At 42.9% G+C, this 18,140-nt stretch overlaps 1 protein-coding gene across 7 annotated transcripts in view; it reads right to left on the reverse strand.

Moving 5' to 3' along the window:
- Window positions 1-18,140, reverse strand: part of NLGN4X (neuroligin 4 X-linked) — a 353,807-nt gene that overhangs the window by 248,372 nt on the left and 87,295 nt on the right. For 6 of the 7 annotated variants that reach the window (XM_038586740.1, XM_038586743.1, XM_038586741.1 and 3 more), the window contains 2 exons: window positions 16,096-16,263; window positions 12,566-12,652 (listed from right to left, as the gene is read on the reverse strand). The gene's annotated coding sequence lies outside the window, so the exon portion shown is untranslated. The remainder of the gene's footprint in view (window positions 1-12,565; window positions 12,653-16,095; window positions 16,264-18,140) is intronic. The other variant, XM_038586745.1, reaches the window with a different exon arrangement.

Consider the following 18,140-nt stretch of genomic DNA (forward strand, 5'->3'; position numbering starts at 1 on the left):
GGAAGGCGCCATCTCCTGTGATCCTTGTACACACAATGGACAAGACAATCACTGAACAAGAGCCCACCGTGATTTTTCTGGCAACCGTTTCACTTCCTTAAAGTTCAGTTTCTACTCATGGGAAATGGACAAGCTACCTCTGCCTAACCTGTCGGCACAATCAGATAGGGCCACGCGTGTGAAAGGAAGGTCAAAAGCCACAGAGCAAACAAATGCACCCATAATTATTCTAGTGGCCACTGACTATTTCATTTCTTTAAAATAAGGTATCCTAATGTAACCTAATGTAATGTACTGACAGCCACTCCTATGACCAGAGTCAGCATCGTTCAACATTATGTGCACAGTTCAAAAGAGCATGAGAAACATGCCTCCCTCGCTGACTTATCCTAAAAACGAGTAGGATATAGAAATGCTAAGCATATATTGATCTTGTCAATTGTGTGTGTGTGTGTGTGTGTGTGCACTGAGGTAGTTCTCATAACCCAGGTAAAACCGAGGAAAGTAAATTCCATGCTACTGGCAAAGAGATAACATCAAGTCAAGCTTTTGAAGGTCTGAGCTAAGAAAAAGCTCCTATACAATAAGACCTAAAAAAAAAAAAAAAACAAAACACCAAACCACTGAGAATGGCACGGTAAGGAAAATCAGGCATATTTTGTTGACAAAAGCTATAAAATATTAATATACTCAGGAGACAGGGATAAGGCTTCTAGTAACGTCATCCCAGCAGCAAGATCATGCCATCCTAAATGTCAACCACCTCTTATGAGTGTCAAGGGCTTTGAAGAAGTCATTTTTTTTTTGAAAAAAAGAAAAAGAAAAGAAAAGAAAATACAGTAGGCTAAAATTTAGAGTCCTGCTACGTATGTAATTTTCATGGCGTTGGTAAGGGAGAGAAGCCCAGATGTTGGAATTGCCCGATGTGCATGTGGGGTACCCTGATCTGGTCACACTGGATGGGTGTTCATGGAGTCGGATGCCCTCATTTGCACAGTGTTGGGTTCACACCATCCTCATCTGCTCAGTGGGCTCTCAATGAGCTCAGATTTCTCATGATTGACTACTTGCTGCCCAATACCTGGCCTCTTGGGTCAATCAGGTGGACACAGCAGGTACTTCTCTCCCAGAACAAAAGGCAAGTGCAGGGCAGCCCTGGTGGCGCAGTGGTTGGTGCCGCCTGCAGCCTGGGGTGTGATCCTGGAGACCCCTGGACTCCCTGCATGGGGTCTGCTTCTCCCTCTGCCTGTGTCTCTGCCTCTCTCTCTCTCTGTGTCTATGAATAAATAAATAAAATCTTAAAAAATAAAATAAAACCTTTAAAAAAAAAAGGCAAGTGCAAATCACGAGGACACCATCAAAGTTCGGGTTGAAGCCAAGTGAAAAAATAAGATGGAGAAGGAAGTAGCTTTTCTCAGCTTACAAAGCTGTGACGTGGGGTCCCTCTCTGCCTTCCCCAAGAACATCTCCTTATGACTCCCTGTCATCTACTAGTTATCACTTCAGTTATCACTGAAGACAACTGACCACTTTTTCAGAGCTCATGAGACATGATTAAAATTAATCAATGTTCTGGGACACCTGGGTGGCGCAGCAGTTGAGCGTCTGCCTTCAGTTCAAGGGCGTGACCCCGGAGTCCCAGGATCGAGTCCCTGCGAGGATTCTGCTTCTTCCTCTGCCTGTGTCTCTGCCTCTCTCTCTAGGTCCCTCATGAATAAATAAATAAAATTTTTTAAAAAATAAATTAATATTCGGTCACTGAGATTCCCTTCAAGATTTTAATACATTCACCTCATTTTGTGATTGGAAAATGGATGTGTAGCTTTGGGAAAAGGGTCCAATTTGAAAAGGCTTTAACACACAAGAAAACTACAGAGAACAAAAGTGCTAAGTGCTCATGTATGTGAGCGAGCGCTACACTAAACCATAGTGAAAGGCATCCAATGTAATGCAGGCTATGTCTGCTTATTGTACATAACGGATGCTGAATGCATTCATTTACTGTTTATAAACATAGAAAGTAGCAGCAGAAACTATGTTAAGAAGAAAAAAAATTAAAAAAAAGAAAAAAGAATCTCTTTGACTATGATTTTCTCAAAACAAAACAAAACAAAAGAACAAAAACAAAAAACAAAGAGATGTCAGAGTTGCTGTAAACTCCAGGTAAGCGGTTCTCCACATGACCTTCACAAGGTCTAAATGGCTGACGGCATTTTTTTTTTTTTCAATTTTCACTTTGATTTCTTGATGTTATTTTGAAAGCATTACTCTTTAGAATGTCCCCTGGAGCAAAGCCATACGCACACAGTTATCGCTTCATTCCCACTACCTTGGCCTATATTTTTCTTTAAGTAAAGTGAAGGTAAAGGATTCCCGGGGCAAACACGATTGCATTCACCAATAGTTTGTCCGTGTGCCTGTAAAGTGACAGCGATGATAAGTCTCTGTGCTTTGGGGAGAACCTCAGTCTCACCATCGTTGGTGCATCCACGGCTTTCCAGAGCATGAGGACGGGGCTGTGCAGAATGAGGACGGTTCAGGTCATTTGGAACACTGGCCCTCTTTTGACAACTGTGCATGCATGTTAATAAATTTTAGCAGATGATACAAAGAACCCTCCACTTTAATGACTTCCGTAGTAACCCGTTACAATATACCTCACACGGAGATGCACATACCATGGAATGAATATGAATATGCTTGTAAGAGATGGGGCAAAGTCATGAGACTGTTGCTATGCATCGACTTCAATAATAAAATAATGCTCTGTCATAAATAAAATAAATTCGATAATTAAATATTAATTCAATTAATTTAATAAATCACTTTTGTCTGTAGGGGGCACTGTGTCAGATGGGATGGTGGTGGAAAATAATTCCCATAAGTAAATGGGCAAGAGTCAATACTGCTGGTTCCGGAAGGTTCTGAATGGTTGGACCTGCCCAGGATAGAGCATGTGGAAGGATGTCGGAAATGGGGTGCAATAGGAGGCTTAGAGCCAAGTCACCAGAGGCCATTCCAACAGCCCCCTGGTCTTTATTCACACAAGGAGGGGACATCCAGACACAGCCTCCCTCAAGTACAGAGGGGAGGATTCCAAAAGGAGACAGAGCAAAGAAGGAAGGGGAGTGGGGAGCAAGAGAAGGGAAGAGGGCTCTGGAAGCAGCCTTTGGAAGAAGGAGGAGAAACAAGAGCTCATCAGGGATGAGAAGATCCCAAGGAAGGGGAGAGATGTCCTGGAGGTCACTGATGAAGACAGCTGAGATGCATCTATAGGCACTCACAAGATCGTGGCCTACTGTGTGTGGTAGGCTGAATAATGTTCCCCTCAAAGTCATGCACGTCCAAATTCCCAGAATCCCTGAACCTGGAGCAACCAGGCACTGACCCCTGTGCAGCTGGAAATCCACATCTAACTTCTGAGTCCCTCAGAATGTACCTACTTCCAGCTGACTGTTGACTGGAAGCCTTACTAACATAGTCAACACATATTTCGTATGCTTTATGCATTATGGACTGTATTTGTACATCAAAGTAAGGTAGAGAAAACATTCTTAAGAAAATCACAAGAATGGGACACCTGGGTGGCTCAGCAGTTGAGCACCTGCCTTCAGCCTATGGCATGATCCTGGAGGCCTGTGATCGAGTCCCGCATCAGGCTCCCTGCGAGGAGCCTGCTTCTCCCTCTGCCTGTGTCTCTGCCTCTCTCTCTCTCTGTCTCTTTGTCTCTCATGAATAAATAAATAAAATCTTTAAGAAAAGAAAAAGAAGGGGATCCCTGGGTGGCGCAGCAATTTAGCGCCTGCCTTTGGCCCAGGGCGTGATCCTGGAGACCCGGGATCGAATCCCACGTAGGGCTCCTGGTGCATGGAGCCTGCTTCTCCCTCTGCCTATGTCTTTGCCTCTCTCTCTCTCTCTCTCTCTCTCTCTCTGTGTGACTATCATAAATAAATAAAAATTTAAAAAAATAAATAAAAGAAAAAAGAAAAAGAAGATCACGAGATTGAAGAAATACATTTATAAGACTGTATTGATAAAAAAAAAAAATTCCGTGTATGAGGACCCTGACAGTTCAGATCCATATTGTTCAAGAGTCAACTATATATAGCCTTCCATGGCAAAGGATTTTACAAGGACTTTGCAAATTGTGGTTAAATGTAGGATCTTGAGATAGGGAAATGGTGCTGGACGATCTGGCTGAGTGCAGAGGAATTATAAGGTCCTTAATAGAAGAAAGAAGCAAGGAGTCAAGTCAGAGGAGATGTGACCAGATGTGTGCAGTAAAGCAGAGGGATGAAGTGACATGGGGCCACACGCCAAGGAATGGCAGCTCCTTGATGTGCAAAAACACATGGAAATGAATTGTCCCCTAGAGCTCCCAGAAGGCACCAACCCCGGGGGACACTTTGGTGCTTGCCCCCAACAACAGACCTCCAGACCTGTTTTTATTAAGGCATGCTCTTCAAACCATTGAGGTCATGATCATGTATCACAGCAGCCGTGAGGAATTAACACCTGGTGGAAAGAGTAGAAATGGGGGAGGGTAACTGTGACTTAGTTGTTTAAGAAATACAGAACAGGCACAGAGCAGCGGGATGGTGCCTGTTGGATGTGAAAGATTGCCATTGCATCTCCAAACACAGGGAACATAAGAATCCTATATGAGGGCAGCCTGGGTGGCTCGGCGGTTTAGCACTGCCTTCAGCCCAGGGCCTGATCCTGGAGACCTGGGATCGAGTCCCATGTCAGACTCCCGGCATGGAGCCTACTTCTCCCTCTGCCTGTGTTTCTCTCTCTCTCTCTGTGTCTCTCATGAATAAATAAATAAAATCTTAAAAAAAAAAAAAAAAGAATCCTATATGAAAGATCCTCAACAAGGATCTAGCGCAAGGCATTGGCGAGGACATGTACGCCATTAGAGCTGGAGTTCACTTTCTCAGCCCTGAACAGTTGAATCAGTTTGAAATTTCTTTTGGAAAAAAAAAAAAAAAAGAAATTTCTTTTGAAAGCAGTTTAACCATCTCCATACAAGAAAGAATTGCCCCAATTGCTCCTTAAAATCTAAGATCAATTCATTGATCTTCAGCGACACAAAGAGAAGATGGCCTCGCTGTTGAAAATGACTTCAAATGTTCTCATGCACTTTTGATGAAATTAACATAAACTGACTTCTCCTTAAAAAAAAAAAAAGATTTTATTTATTTATTCATGAGAGATACAGAGAGAAGCAGAGACACAGGCAGAGGGAGAAGCAGGCTCCATGCACCAGGAGCCTGACGTGGGATTCGATCCCGGGTCTCCAGGATCACGCCCTGGGCCAAAGGCAGTCGCTCAACCGCTGAGCCACGCAGGGATCCCCTGACTTCCTCCTTAAATCAGTTCTCATCCTGGCCAGATGTTCTAGAATTCCAACTCAGTGATAGTTCATTCCTTTTAAAAAGTGTAAGCGATGGTCGATGTCTCATCATTTCCAAGACTGGTTCTAGGACTTAACCACACAAATGGTAATGGTTTCTAAGTACCTGACACAACTTGTTGATGGTAAAACATGATCGATGATCGGCACAGTAAGATGTTTACGGTGATCTGAGGTTTCCAAGCATAAAATGATAAATGTCAGTTATTCACTGTCAGCTATAGTCCCCTCATTCATTAGTTTTTGGGCAAGTATTTGGTTTAAATATTTTAAACTTATGATGTCTTATCAAAAAAATTAAAATACGGGCGCCTGGATGGTGCAGTCAGTTAAGAATCTGACTCTTGCTTTTGGCTCAGGTCATGATCTCAGGGTCATGAGACCGAACCCCAGGTCCCCCCAGGTCCCCCCAGGTCGGGCTCTGCGCTCAGCAGGGAGTCAACTCGAGGATTCTCTCTCATTTGTTCTCTTTGCCCCTCCCCCTGCTCTCTCTCTCTCACTCCTCTAAAACAAAATAAATCTTTAAAAGGAAAAGAACTAAATTCGTCAAGACCTCTATCAAAGTCATGATTATAAAAGGCTTTTAAACAAAAATCCTAATAGTGACAGATCACAGGAATACCTATTCTGAAGCCAGCACACTTCCCATTTGTAAACTTTATCTTCACTATGAATCTGTAACTTTGGAAAGGTAAGAAATTAATGAGGACACACATCTTGGACACAGAGTGCTCTTCATTCATCTGACGCCCTTTGCTTATCACCTTGCCAGATTTTATTTGTTAACCTTCTTCCCAGAACAGCATAATTTGAACACGCCGATCAATTACCATTAAAAGCAGAAGTGAAAGACTAAGCATTCCCCAAGGAAGGCTTGAATTTTCTAAGTAATTGAGAAGAAAATATAGCAGCTAAAATACTAGTCCATTTAGAAGACTTAATTACAGATAAGTCAATGCTAAATAATTTATATTCTTCGGTGCATATATATGAGACTAGAACAAATACCAGATGGAAAAGAAAAAAAAAAAAAACTTTGTAGAGTCTACACTTCATTGCTTCCAAATGCCTACTACCTATAGACAAAGGCCGTAAGAGATTGTATTTATTTTCTTTTTATTCCAGATTCACAAAATTCAGGGAGAAAATAATACTTATTCATCTCTGGGTGAAAATAAAAGGTTTGGTTTCCTGAATGTGATGTTTGTGATTTGTAATAAGAAAAATATGTCTGATCTTCATCTTTCTGGCAAAGAACTCCTAAAACCCTTGGAATTTACTAGGTGGTGAGAAGGCTAAAGATGCTATTGGTGTGTGAATGAGGTGATTTTTGGAAAGTATCTAGGATTGGGTGCTGGTTGCTAGTAGAGACATCCCTGTGATTGATTAGAGGGTTAAAACTTAAAAAAAAAAAAAAAAAGAGGGTTAGAACTTTCTCTCCTATCTCTGACCTACCTGCCTCTGACCCCTGGGGAAGAAGAGAAAAGCTGGAGGTTGGATCAATCACCAATGCCCAATGATTGAATCAACCATGCCTGTGTAAATGAAGAAGCCTCCATAAAAACCCAAAAGGATGGGGTTCAGAGAGCTTCCAAGGGTGGTGAACATGGGGAGGTTTGGGGGAAGAGGCACATGTAGAAAGACTATGGAAGCTCCGTGCCCTGTGTCCATACGTATTCTGTGCGTCTCTTCCACTGGGCTGTTCCTGAGCTATAGCCTTTTATAATAAGCCTCTGATCTGGTGAGTACCATGTTTCTCTGAGTTCTGTGAACCAGCTGCCAAGGTAAAGTTACAAATTAGCAGATTAATGGAACCCAAGGAGGGGGTCGTTGGAAGGCTCTGATCTATACAGCTCGTTGTGGGTCAGAAGCACAAGTACTTGCAACTGGTATCTGAAGTGTCGGCTGGCCAGTCTTGTAGGGCTGAGACCTGACCCTGTGAGGTCTGACACTGTCCTCAGGTAGACAGTGTTGGCATCAGGTTGAATTGTAGGACACTCAGCTGCTGTCAGAGACCTGCTTCATGGTGTGGGAAACCCTCCCCAACACACATATCCTAGTCAGCGGTCAGAACCCTCTTACTGAGCCATCACATATTTTTGCAATGATGTAATGATATTAAGAAAGAACTGCAGAAGGATTTTCTGCTTAATAGAAAAAGGTTGCACCCTCTCAGAGGGTGGTCAGCTCTGGGCTAATCTGTAGAGAAGCTTCAGACAAGGCCGGACAAAAGGGGCCATCATGCAGGCTCACTCCTTTCCCTTTTCAGTTGAAGGGATGGGAGGAGGTAAGAGGGTTTGTGCACTGTCACTGGCCCACGTGGCCTGCTGAGCCAGGACGAGATCTTACCCCCGCTCCAAAACAACACGGCTGAGCACATTGACTTGCACTCACCCAACACTTCCCGAGAATCTCCTGTGTGCCATGCAGTGTGCTAGATATGGGGTGAAGAGTGAAAATTTAATACTTCAATTTCCAACTGCATGCTAAGGACACTGAAGGTTCAGGTGAGGGAAGGATGAACACTGCTCCAGGCTAGTATATTAACCAGGTTCATGGGGACGAGGGGACATTTGGCCTCTCAAACTCCTAAGTTTTGCATTCCCCCACCCACCCCACGTCATGGTTAAATCAATTCATACTTAGGGACATCATGGAAAATCCTGTTTCAGCACTCACTACGGAAAAGGAAAGAAATAGGGCATATGAAAGGAACATTCTTAAGCAAAAGATCCTCAATCATCTGCAACCGAAATATATTTTGTTAATATTTACTACCACAGCACGCCAAGTATGACATCCAACAACCTGCCAGAGAAAAACAAAACAACCCCATTCCCTATTGATATTAATTACCCACTTCAGGGAAGCATGCTGAGTCAGAATTATGCTGCTCTCAAATTCTCAAACACACCAAAGATGGAATCAATGAACTCCCTGGTTTTAACTTTAGGAAATGCACTTGGTTCAAAAGTTTAGTGAAGCAGAAGAAAAAAAAAAATCACAATAATTGCCTGCACTTAATCAACTGTTCTTTTCTTTTTAGATCACAAGACAAGTGGACTGGGGCCATGGTAACATCAGTCAAGGTGGCTCCCCACGGTCAACTGGCTTCATTGTAAACCTGAGCCCTAACAGACACAGCAATCGGAATCTACTGCTACAAAAGCTAAAGAGGACACGTGCTGAGCGGTGTGTCAGCGGCCTCACACGTGCTGTGTGGATGGTCATCAAATCTCTCTCCGGTGACTAGAGATTCCACAGGTGCCATTCCCGAGTGCTCCCAGCCCCCACTGATGCATGGTCACAAACACCTGCTCTGTGTCTGAAAGGTTGTATGTAGAGGAGGCATTAATAGAATTCCCAAAGGGAAAACATCTATGTACATATGCATATATCATCTACATATGTGCACGTACATAATACACGCATACACGTCTATTATATGCATGTACGTACGTATATACATGTATTATATATACACGCATATATAATAATGTAGTATTTCCATTCGTGACTGATTTGTGAAACCAAGCTGTTCACCATCAACGGCCTTCCTACCCTGCAAAGAATCATGCCATGCCCTAAAGTATGGATTGGCAAAACTCATAGCACTTAAGTATTTTTGGCTTTCCGGGCCCTGTGCTCTTGAACCATCATTCAACCCTGGCATAGCCGTGTAAAAGAGCTGTAGAGGAAAAAGTCAATGCCAAGGTGTGGCTGTGTTCCAATAAAACTTTATAAAAACAGGTGACCTGCCCACAGGCCATAGCTGGTTCCCCTTATGCCTCTACATGTATTGAGGTCATTTACCCGAAAGCTGAGTTCATTTATGTCCTCCAGAGTGCAACAAAATTAACTTATGCATAAATAACTCATAAATAGTGTAAAATGATCTACTTAACTAGATACACTTGCCCCCCCCCTTTTTTTTTCTATTCTGAAATAGATCATTTTGACAGAAAAGCAGCATTAAATTGGCAGGGGGGAGGCAAGCAGTATTGTGTTGGTACAAAGGAAAGATTATGGGTTCAGAAAAATAGTTGAAAGGAAAAGGATCGAGGAGACCCCAAAACAAAGTATTTCTATTTATATGATAACATGTATAATAAAATTACGTATATTTACATTATTTATTATATTTATGTAAATTTTATATTTCTATATTTAACTCTGATCCCAGTTACTGTACCAAGTGGATTTGTAGAACTACTGTGTCCCTCTGAATCACAAAATATTTTTTTTTACAGATTTTATTTATTTATTTATTCATGAGAGACACACAGAGAGAAGCAGAGACACAGGCAGAGGGAGAAGCAGGGTGCCCGATGCAGGACTCGATCCCAGGACCTCGGGGTCACGTCCTGAGCCAAAGGCAGATGCTCAACCACTGAGCCACCCAGGCGTCCCTGAATCACAAAATATTTAATAAAAGATCCATTGGCATAGATAGATCTGTTGGCATACTGTGTTCAGAACTACAAAGAGCATAAACAAACTATCTCAGCATTCAAATTTATTCTTAGGCGATGAGTAGTCCTCATCAGGATCTTCAAAATACTCATAGGTTCATTTCCATATCATACTGGACTTCCCAACTCCTGGCTCATCTCTGGATGACTTCACCCGAAAATGAAAATTATGAGTCCAGAGCCACCGTGGAAGGACTTTTCCTTGGTCATCAGTTTTGAGATGAACCAAGCCATCTTGGGAATAAAATCAAGGGATTTCTAATGCTGGTTCCCCAAGACCATCCCAGATCCCTATAAGAATCCATCGCAAAGGGGGTTGGGGGCACGGGGTAACTGGGTGATGGGCACTAAGGAGGGCAAAGGATGGAATGTGAGCACTGGGTGTTACCTGCAACTGATGAATCACTCAACTCTCATTCATGGAGTTTAAATAATTTTTTTTTCAATTTTTTTGAAAAAGAAAGAAAATCCATTGCAAAGAGTCTCCTTTCACAGAGGTTACAAAACCAGAACATGCTCAGTCAACGTTGTAGAGAAAATGTGATTAAAGTGGCATATGTTGAAATTTTCAAGTATCAAGAGGCTTCATGAATGATCTGTCCTTCCTAAGGAGTTGCTTTTCTTCATTCATAATCACAGATTCCCCGTAACAGAGAGGAACGGGTGCCTGCCTCTCTATTCTTTACGTATATCAGAAGCCTGATCACCCAGAAATAGCTACCTAGCAGCAGCCCCTGATCAAGGCATCAGCGCCCCCCACCCCAATGCACAGATGTGGGTGGTTGGCCGCCAAAGCCTGCACCTCGTGAATGACCCCGATGAAGACCCACGGAGCTTTCAGCTCCCATGTAGACACGTTGAGAATCCACAAACACGAAAACTCCCTGCCGTGAGCTGTTCATCCAGCCACGCCATCCTCAGGATACAACACGAGAAGCTCCAACTTGGGATCACCCCTCATCCCGGCCACCCCAACGTATGATCGGAAAGCACGCCCCGATTCAGACGGGCAGGTAGGCAGCCTCCTGCACACACGTGTCCATACTGCCTGGTGGTTTCAAATGCAGATTGAACCTAAGTGCACATGGCCCAAAAAGTGAGAGGTCTTTCTAGATTCAGAAGTCCTCATTTTCCTCTCCTGATTGTGCACTTTATATAATGTTCCCTTTGGGTTTCATTATGTGAGCTGTCACATTATGAGCTGTGGCTCGTCCACGGCTCGGAGCGCGATGCCAGACCTATTACTACTGCTTCTCCTTGGAACCAGGACAGCCTGATTATATTAAACAGAGTGCTCCTAGCACAGCGGCTACCGAAATGATTATGACCGAGCTGCATCGGGCTGCCGTTCCAAAATGTGATCGTGTGAGAAGGAAGACAGATTTCCAAGACTCTGTGCCCCCGTTAGAGAGCAACGCTCCTCCAGGTTGAAAAGCGACATAAAAACAGGGGGGAAAAAAAAACTCACGGCACAATTCAGAAGACAAAGGAATTTACATAATGTGCTGTTAATGATGATTTGCTGTATGTGCTGATGAGAAATGTGTGTGTACATTGAATACCTTTGGTAAAATAACCTACACAAGCTAAAAATAGTAACCATTTTGCCATCTATAATCATCTTCCAAATTTGCATGTTAATAACAAAAGGGGGACAGCGTGTGTCTTTGTTAATTGAGAAATTATCTTTAGGGGAGAAAAAAGTTTTATGGCAGGACATGGGAGAGGAGTTTAGAAATCCAGTTTGTTGGGAACAAGGATCTCATAAAAAATATGACCTTGACAATCTTGTAGAATCCAGGAATCCTACAGAAGTTTGTCACCGACTAAAGGTATGGAAGTCATGCAATGGGCTGTAAAGAAGCCAAAAGCCATTTGCGGTCTCCATGGTGGGAAATATTTGGAAGCTGTGCCACTCAAATTGTTAAGAAAAAATGGTAGATAATGAATATGAGAATGATATATAATCACAAATACCACGTCAGCAGGGCTCGAGTCGACAGCTCAGCCATGAAAAGACATAACCATTTACTTGAAACACACGAAAACACAACCTTTCTGGAATTTAAGTATGGGAAGGAACGGGCCCAGGTTTCAAAGTGCGAAACGATTTTATTAACAAGCGCTCACATCCATATATCCCACCCATCTCCCCTTCGTTGGGATCTGTTGTCCAGATAGAAAGATCCCGTGGCCTCGGTGGGCCCTCTGCCTGGGTTAGAACATGTCTAGCATTTGGGTGTCATTCTGAAGGGACGGCCACCATTCAAATGCCCTCGTAGCTGGAGATGCTCACTCTAGATCGGAGTAGGCTTCCAGTGGCCAATGGGCTTGAGGGTAAATTTTGGAGCTGTTTAGACAAGGTGAGTCAGAAAGCAGAGCCTCTCATTTATGCACAGCTAATTAATGAGATATACCCAGCTGACATCGTGGCTATTTGGAGGAACAAGCAATTATTACAAAGCCCCGAATTTCCAACATGTATCATTATACACGCTGCAAATGAGCTTGAAAATCACGGCTTTGCACTTTGGTTCGTTTCAAATAGATTTTTGAAGGAGGAACCCATTCCGACTACCACAGGAGCCCGAAAGCACGGCGAGATTTGATTTACCCAGGCTGCAAATGCATCAATAGCGGAAGTCAGCAGAAGCCAATGGGTCCTTCGGATACTCACCATTACATCGTCCTTCTAGGAAGACGCCTTTAGAAATGCCTCCACGGACATCCGCTTGACGTCTTTTCCATCTCAACACCTTTGTCCCTATTAAAACAAAAACAAGAAAGAGGTATGTTGGTCCAGCCCATAAAAGAGATGAGTGTGCGTGCTTCAAGGGCAATGTCTTATTGCTCACATAACTTTGCTTTGGGGTTGTTACCGGAAGTAGCTGGTAGTGGCAAAGAGCGATTCTTAACTGGGTCCTTAATGAGGCAAGCTGCTAATCATGACACAACACCCCTGCAGGTGCGGCTAACTGTAGACGCCACATCCCACCATCCTGGTCCTCGTGCAGCGCGACGATTTAGGATAAACAGACAGGTTGAGGCTTCCAGTCCGTGTCTCGTCGGTATTCATTTGGGCTCTGTTACATCTTCGTTGATGACGACAATCAATTTAGTGCACATCTACGTGCGATCTAGCTTTATTTAAATTAAGACTTTGAAATCCTCGAAAAATGCAATTCGTGAAAAGAGTCGATCCGTGGTTTGGAGATCGTTTGCTTGCAAGAAGCAAGCCTCAGCAGGCAGCCAGTGTTCTTCGCCTACAGCCAAGGGTCAGGATGGGCAAGACCAAACACTGCCCTGTTTGCTTGGCCCCCACTATGACAACACTAGTGTCTCTTCGAGCAGAAGTCACCCCCAGGATCGTGTAGCATTATTCTTGTCATCCCGACCTGGACTCTTCTCTTTAAAGGGTGATTCTCAAGCAACGTGCCGCTCCTTCTACTTTCAAGTGAGGATCACAACAAGGCAAAGTGGCTCCCTGTGAGCTCTTTCACAGAGTCTCATCTTGTGACTGACGCTCACCATTTTAGAGCTCGAGGAAGGAGAGTAAGTGGAAAGAGAGACTACTTCATTTAATGCACTTCTCATGGTGCTTGAGGAATATTAGTACCAAGTAGATGAGGTCTTTGGGTTTCAAAGGCAGCAAGCCAATAGTGCATTAATAAACTGTAGGAAGGCAGGGTCCTATTTTAATTATGCTCTGATTACTCATAACAACTAGCACAGTTACTTCTTCTGGGTTTCAAGAGCACTGTTGATTAAAATATATTTAGGAAAATGAATTCATATGTAACAACAATCACGACGGCGTTCAACATCGCTGACCCTTCTACAGCCGTGCAGGGTAGCTATCATGACATCTGTTTTACAGTTAGAAAAACCAATGTTCACACACTAAGTCATATAAGTCATGGGCTTCGAGGCAGACGGAGGCAGAGCTGAGTCTCCCTGGACGTCCACGACCACACATTTTACCAAATCGAGCAGGCATCTTCAACTAAACTAACGATAGTGGCCAACACATATGTCGTGGGTCAGCACTTCACATACCGACTGCTTTCTATACTGACTCTTTTTATCTTCTCAAGAAGCATAGAAGGTAGGGAAGGGCGTTATCAACACTGGTTGGAAAAAGGGAATCAGAGGGAAGGCAGCCAACTAGCCCAAGAGCACGGAGCTGCAAAAGGTAGGGCTGGACTCACACCAGGTAGTTTCCCTTCCATCTATCTTGCTACACGGGCTCTGGTGTGACAAGGAATATCATTTCTATCCCACATTCTCAGTCCCCACACCGTGGGAATCTACAGCTGACATGGTTTCTGTCCGTGAGAAGGAGGCTATTTGATATTGATAGCAAAGACAACCTCACAGTGCATGAGTGATGCACACAGTAGGTGCTATTCTCACGCTGTAACATTAATACTACAACTTAAAAATTGGCGCTATTCCTACTTCACCCAATCCCAGGTCATATCTGGGCTCTAAACCGCAGGCCAGTGCTACATACACAACTGCAAAGTTAACTCCATGTGTGTTTCAGGAAAGTTCTACAGACATTAGTATGAATTATGTCTGACTGGCCAATACAGTTTTTTTTTTTTCTTGTGATGGGGCACAGAAAAATGTTCATTAATTATTATTTTAAGGTTGAGCTTTTGTTTCTTTCTGTTTGCTTGAATTTTGATGGCTCTTTTTTTTTTTTTTAAAGATTTTATTTATTGATTCATGAGAGACACAGAGAGAGAGAGAGGCAGAGACACAGGCAGAGGGAGAAGCAGGCTCCACGCAGGGAGCCCAACGTGGCACTTGATCTCGGGTCTCCAGGATCAGGCCCTGGGCTGAAGGCAGTGCTGAACCGCTGAGCCACCTGGGCTGCCCTGATGATTCTTTTTTTAAGGTACACGAGTGAGACAGAATGATTAATCATATTAACATATGCTTTCTTTCAAAATCTGATAAACCTAGCAACTGATAGAACAAAATAAATATTCCCATTATGTAGTGCTTACTGTGTGGTCGTCTAGCCCAGTTAAAGTCCCTGGAAAGAAGTCTGTTCATCTGTAGCTGGACTGAGCTGTATTCAAAGCTGGCCGGCCCCAGTCAGGAATGTTTCCACCTGTCCTGCGTCCCTTTCTCCCGTAATCTCCCAGTACCTCTCTTACTGGAGCCTACTCACCCCCGATCCTTAACGCACGTTGTACTACGTCTCCTGCTGTAGGAGGTTAAATACGTTCCAAATACTCTTAGTTTCTTCTTCATGGCTAACCCATTAGGTGCAAACCCACAGCGTAACATTCTCCCAGAGGGGTTTTTGTATGAGGAACTCAACGCTGAGGAGTCAGAGACAGGGAGGGACCCTTTACAACATCCATACTAATTATGCCACCTCTGGGTTAGCCATCGAAATCAAGGGACAATGCAGATCGCCAACTCTCGTCCACGCAAATACTCCATTTTCCTATGTGATTTCTGCTGCATGATTCACCATGGGACATGATGCAGGAATCCTTTCTTGTATTTGAAGCAAAATTATAAGATGTAAGTCATGTGCCGAATAGCATATCTCAAAAGTTAAAGAATAAATTCTTTAGATGAAAATAATTTTTTTATCAAAATACGTCTTGATTTTACCATTACGTTTGCAGTGGATGCCCTATAATCAAACGCCTTAAAAGGCAGATAAATTTTTTTAAAAAGCAGATAAATATGACTACAAATAGCCGATTATTTTGAAAGTGACGTGACATTATTTTTTAATCTTCGTTTTGACATAGAAACGACGCCCTATCAAATACTTATCATCTGTGAAGACTTACACTGTACTTCATATGTATTCATTGACATAGAAAAGGATCTTTTAATATAAATGACTGTTTTGTTTGTTTGTTTAGTCATCTCTGCATCCAATATAGGGCTTGAACCTAAGATCCTGAAATCAAGAATCACATAGTCTTCTGACTGAGCCAGCCGGGTGCCCCTAGGAAGGAATCTTTTAAAGACATACATGGCCCGCGATGATAGTTTTCAAACAGTCAAGGTGGATTAAAAAGGGGGAAGCAGTAATTAAAGCAATATTTATGAGTCACTAATATATTAGCAATATTAGAGTTCATGAATATGTTAGCAAATGTTACCATACAATTATATCATTTCGATAGAATCTTAGCATGCGGAGAACACATGAGTCAAAAGCATACAGACCTTTGGAGGAATACGAGGCGTGGAACGGGGAATGATATATCCCACACTAGGATAATGTTTCAAGGAACCCTCTCCATATACTTTCATCTTTACAACTGAAGGTTTGGAGGCTCATGAAGACGTTCATGGCCATTCCAATTCACCCTGGGTAGCAGGTCCAAAGGATACCTAGAAAATAAGATAGGAAGATCTAAATACCTTCATAAAAGGTACCATTCATACACCTCTGACTTTCCAAGAGGGCACTGACATGATTGTATCCCTTCGTACCTAAATAACTTGTAACAAATCTTGTCTAGAAATCCTATCGTTTCACTTTACAGGTGTTGGTTGAGCGCAGACCACAAATGAGATATGAGGCCAGGAAAGGAATTCTCAAGACTAACAGGACAACCCCCGTCCTCAGTGGACGTGTCTTCTTGTGAGGGAGGGCATCCTCAGAGCAAGTACTCATAATGAATTGCAGGAGCTCTTGTACCAGTCATAAAGGGATAGAAAGTGCCAGGGACACTTGGGTGGCTCGGTGGTTGAGTGTCTGCCTTCGTCCCAAGGGGTCCTGGGATTGAGTCCTACATCAGGCTCCATGCAGGGAGCCTGCTTCTCTCTCTGCCCATGTCTCTGCCTCTCTCTATGTCTTTCATGAATAAATAAATAAATTCTTTAAAAGAAAAAAAAAAGGAATAGAAAATGCCAGGCTCGGTGGAGGTGACTGCTCTAAGAAACTCTTAGAAGAGAGCCTTGAGAGAGGAGGATGAGAGGGGCCACGTGTCAGAGTAAAGCATACAGGAAGCAGGAGCAGGAGGTAGCCGCAGAGCTCACAGGGCCCTCAAGGGATCCACACCACGACTCAGCTCAGGGCTCCCAAGGCTTGGGCAGCACCCGAGACTGAATGTCTGCACCAGACTTGCACACACATATGCAAAAACAAGAGAAGACAAACTTATTTTTAAAACCTAAATATATTTCAGAGGTATTTAAAAATCTTTTGTTTATTTATTTGAGAGAAAGACAGAGACATCACGAGCAGGGGGAGTAGACCAGAGAGAGAACCAGACTCTCCGCTGACCAGGGATCTTGGACGTGGGGCTCAATCCCAGGACCCTGAGATCATGACCTGAGCCAAAGGCAGATGCTTCACCAACTGAGCCACCCAGGTGCCTCTAAAAAAGACTTTTTTTAATCCCAGGCTTATTCATCTGTTATTTAATTTTCTTTTGAGTCTCAGTGACCTACCAAATTTTTGAAGGAAAAATGAGGGGAATTTTCATTTTGGTAGATTTTTTGGGTAGCTATTAAAAAAATAATAAAAGGTATGCTCATGGGGCACCTGGATGGTTCAGTGGTTGAGCATCTGCCTTCAGCTCAGGTTGTGACCCCAGGGCCCCAGGATCGAGTCCCATATCGGGCTTCCATAGGGAGCCTGTTTCTCCCTCTGTCTGTGTCTCTGCCTCTCTCTGCATGTCTCTCATGAATACATAAATAAAATCTTTAAAAAAAAAAGGCATGCTCACATAAGAAGAGAATGTATATATCTAGGTTTCAGGGGGTCGCCCTGGATATTTCTAGATGTGTATATAAATGTTCAAATTGACATAAGTAACCTAATTTATCTAACCCAAATTTTATCTCCCATCTCTCAAACAGAACAATCCTCCAAATTATATCCATTTTTGAAAAGATGCATATTTAATAAAACATCTGTTTCTGACTTGGATTGGCTCCCAGTTTTATACAATGTTCAAATTGTTTAATTTTTAGCGTTATAAAAGTCGAGTGAAAAACAACGAGGAGAGAAATTTCTCTACGGAATATAAAAAGCATAACTTAAAATGTATATAATCAATTTTACACAATTCTACTCCTCCTGAGTCAACCCACATTTTGGACGAATTCAAGGAATTCATTCATTGTCCACATGGCTAATTCTGACACAAACCTTTACAATAAAATGAAAAAGGACTCAAGGCATCTCTTCAGCAAGCAGTAGAAACAAACAGCACAGCACAGCAGATTTATAGCTTTCATGTAAGACATTAAATAATTAA

Source organism: Canis lupus, chromosome X (assembly GCF_011100685.1).
Source record: "Canis lupus familiaris isolate Mischka breed German Shepherd chromosome X, alternate assembly UU_Cfam_GSD_1.0, whole genome shotgun sequence".
NCBI lineage: Eukaryota > Metazoa > Chordata > Mammalia > Carnivora > Canidae > Canis > Canis lupus.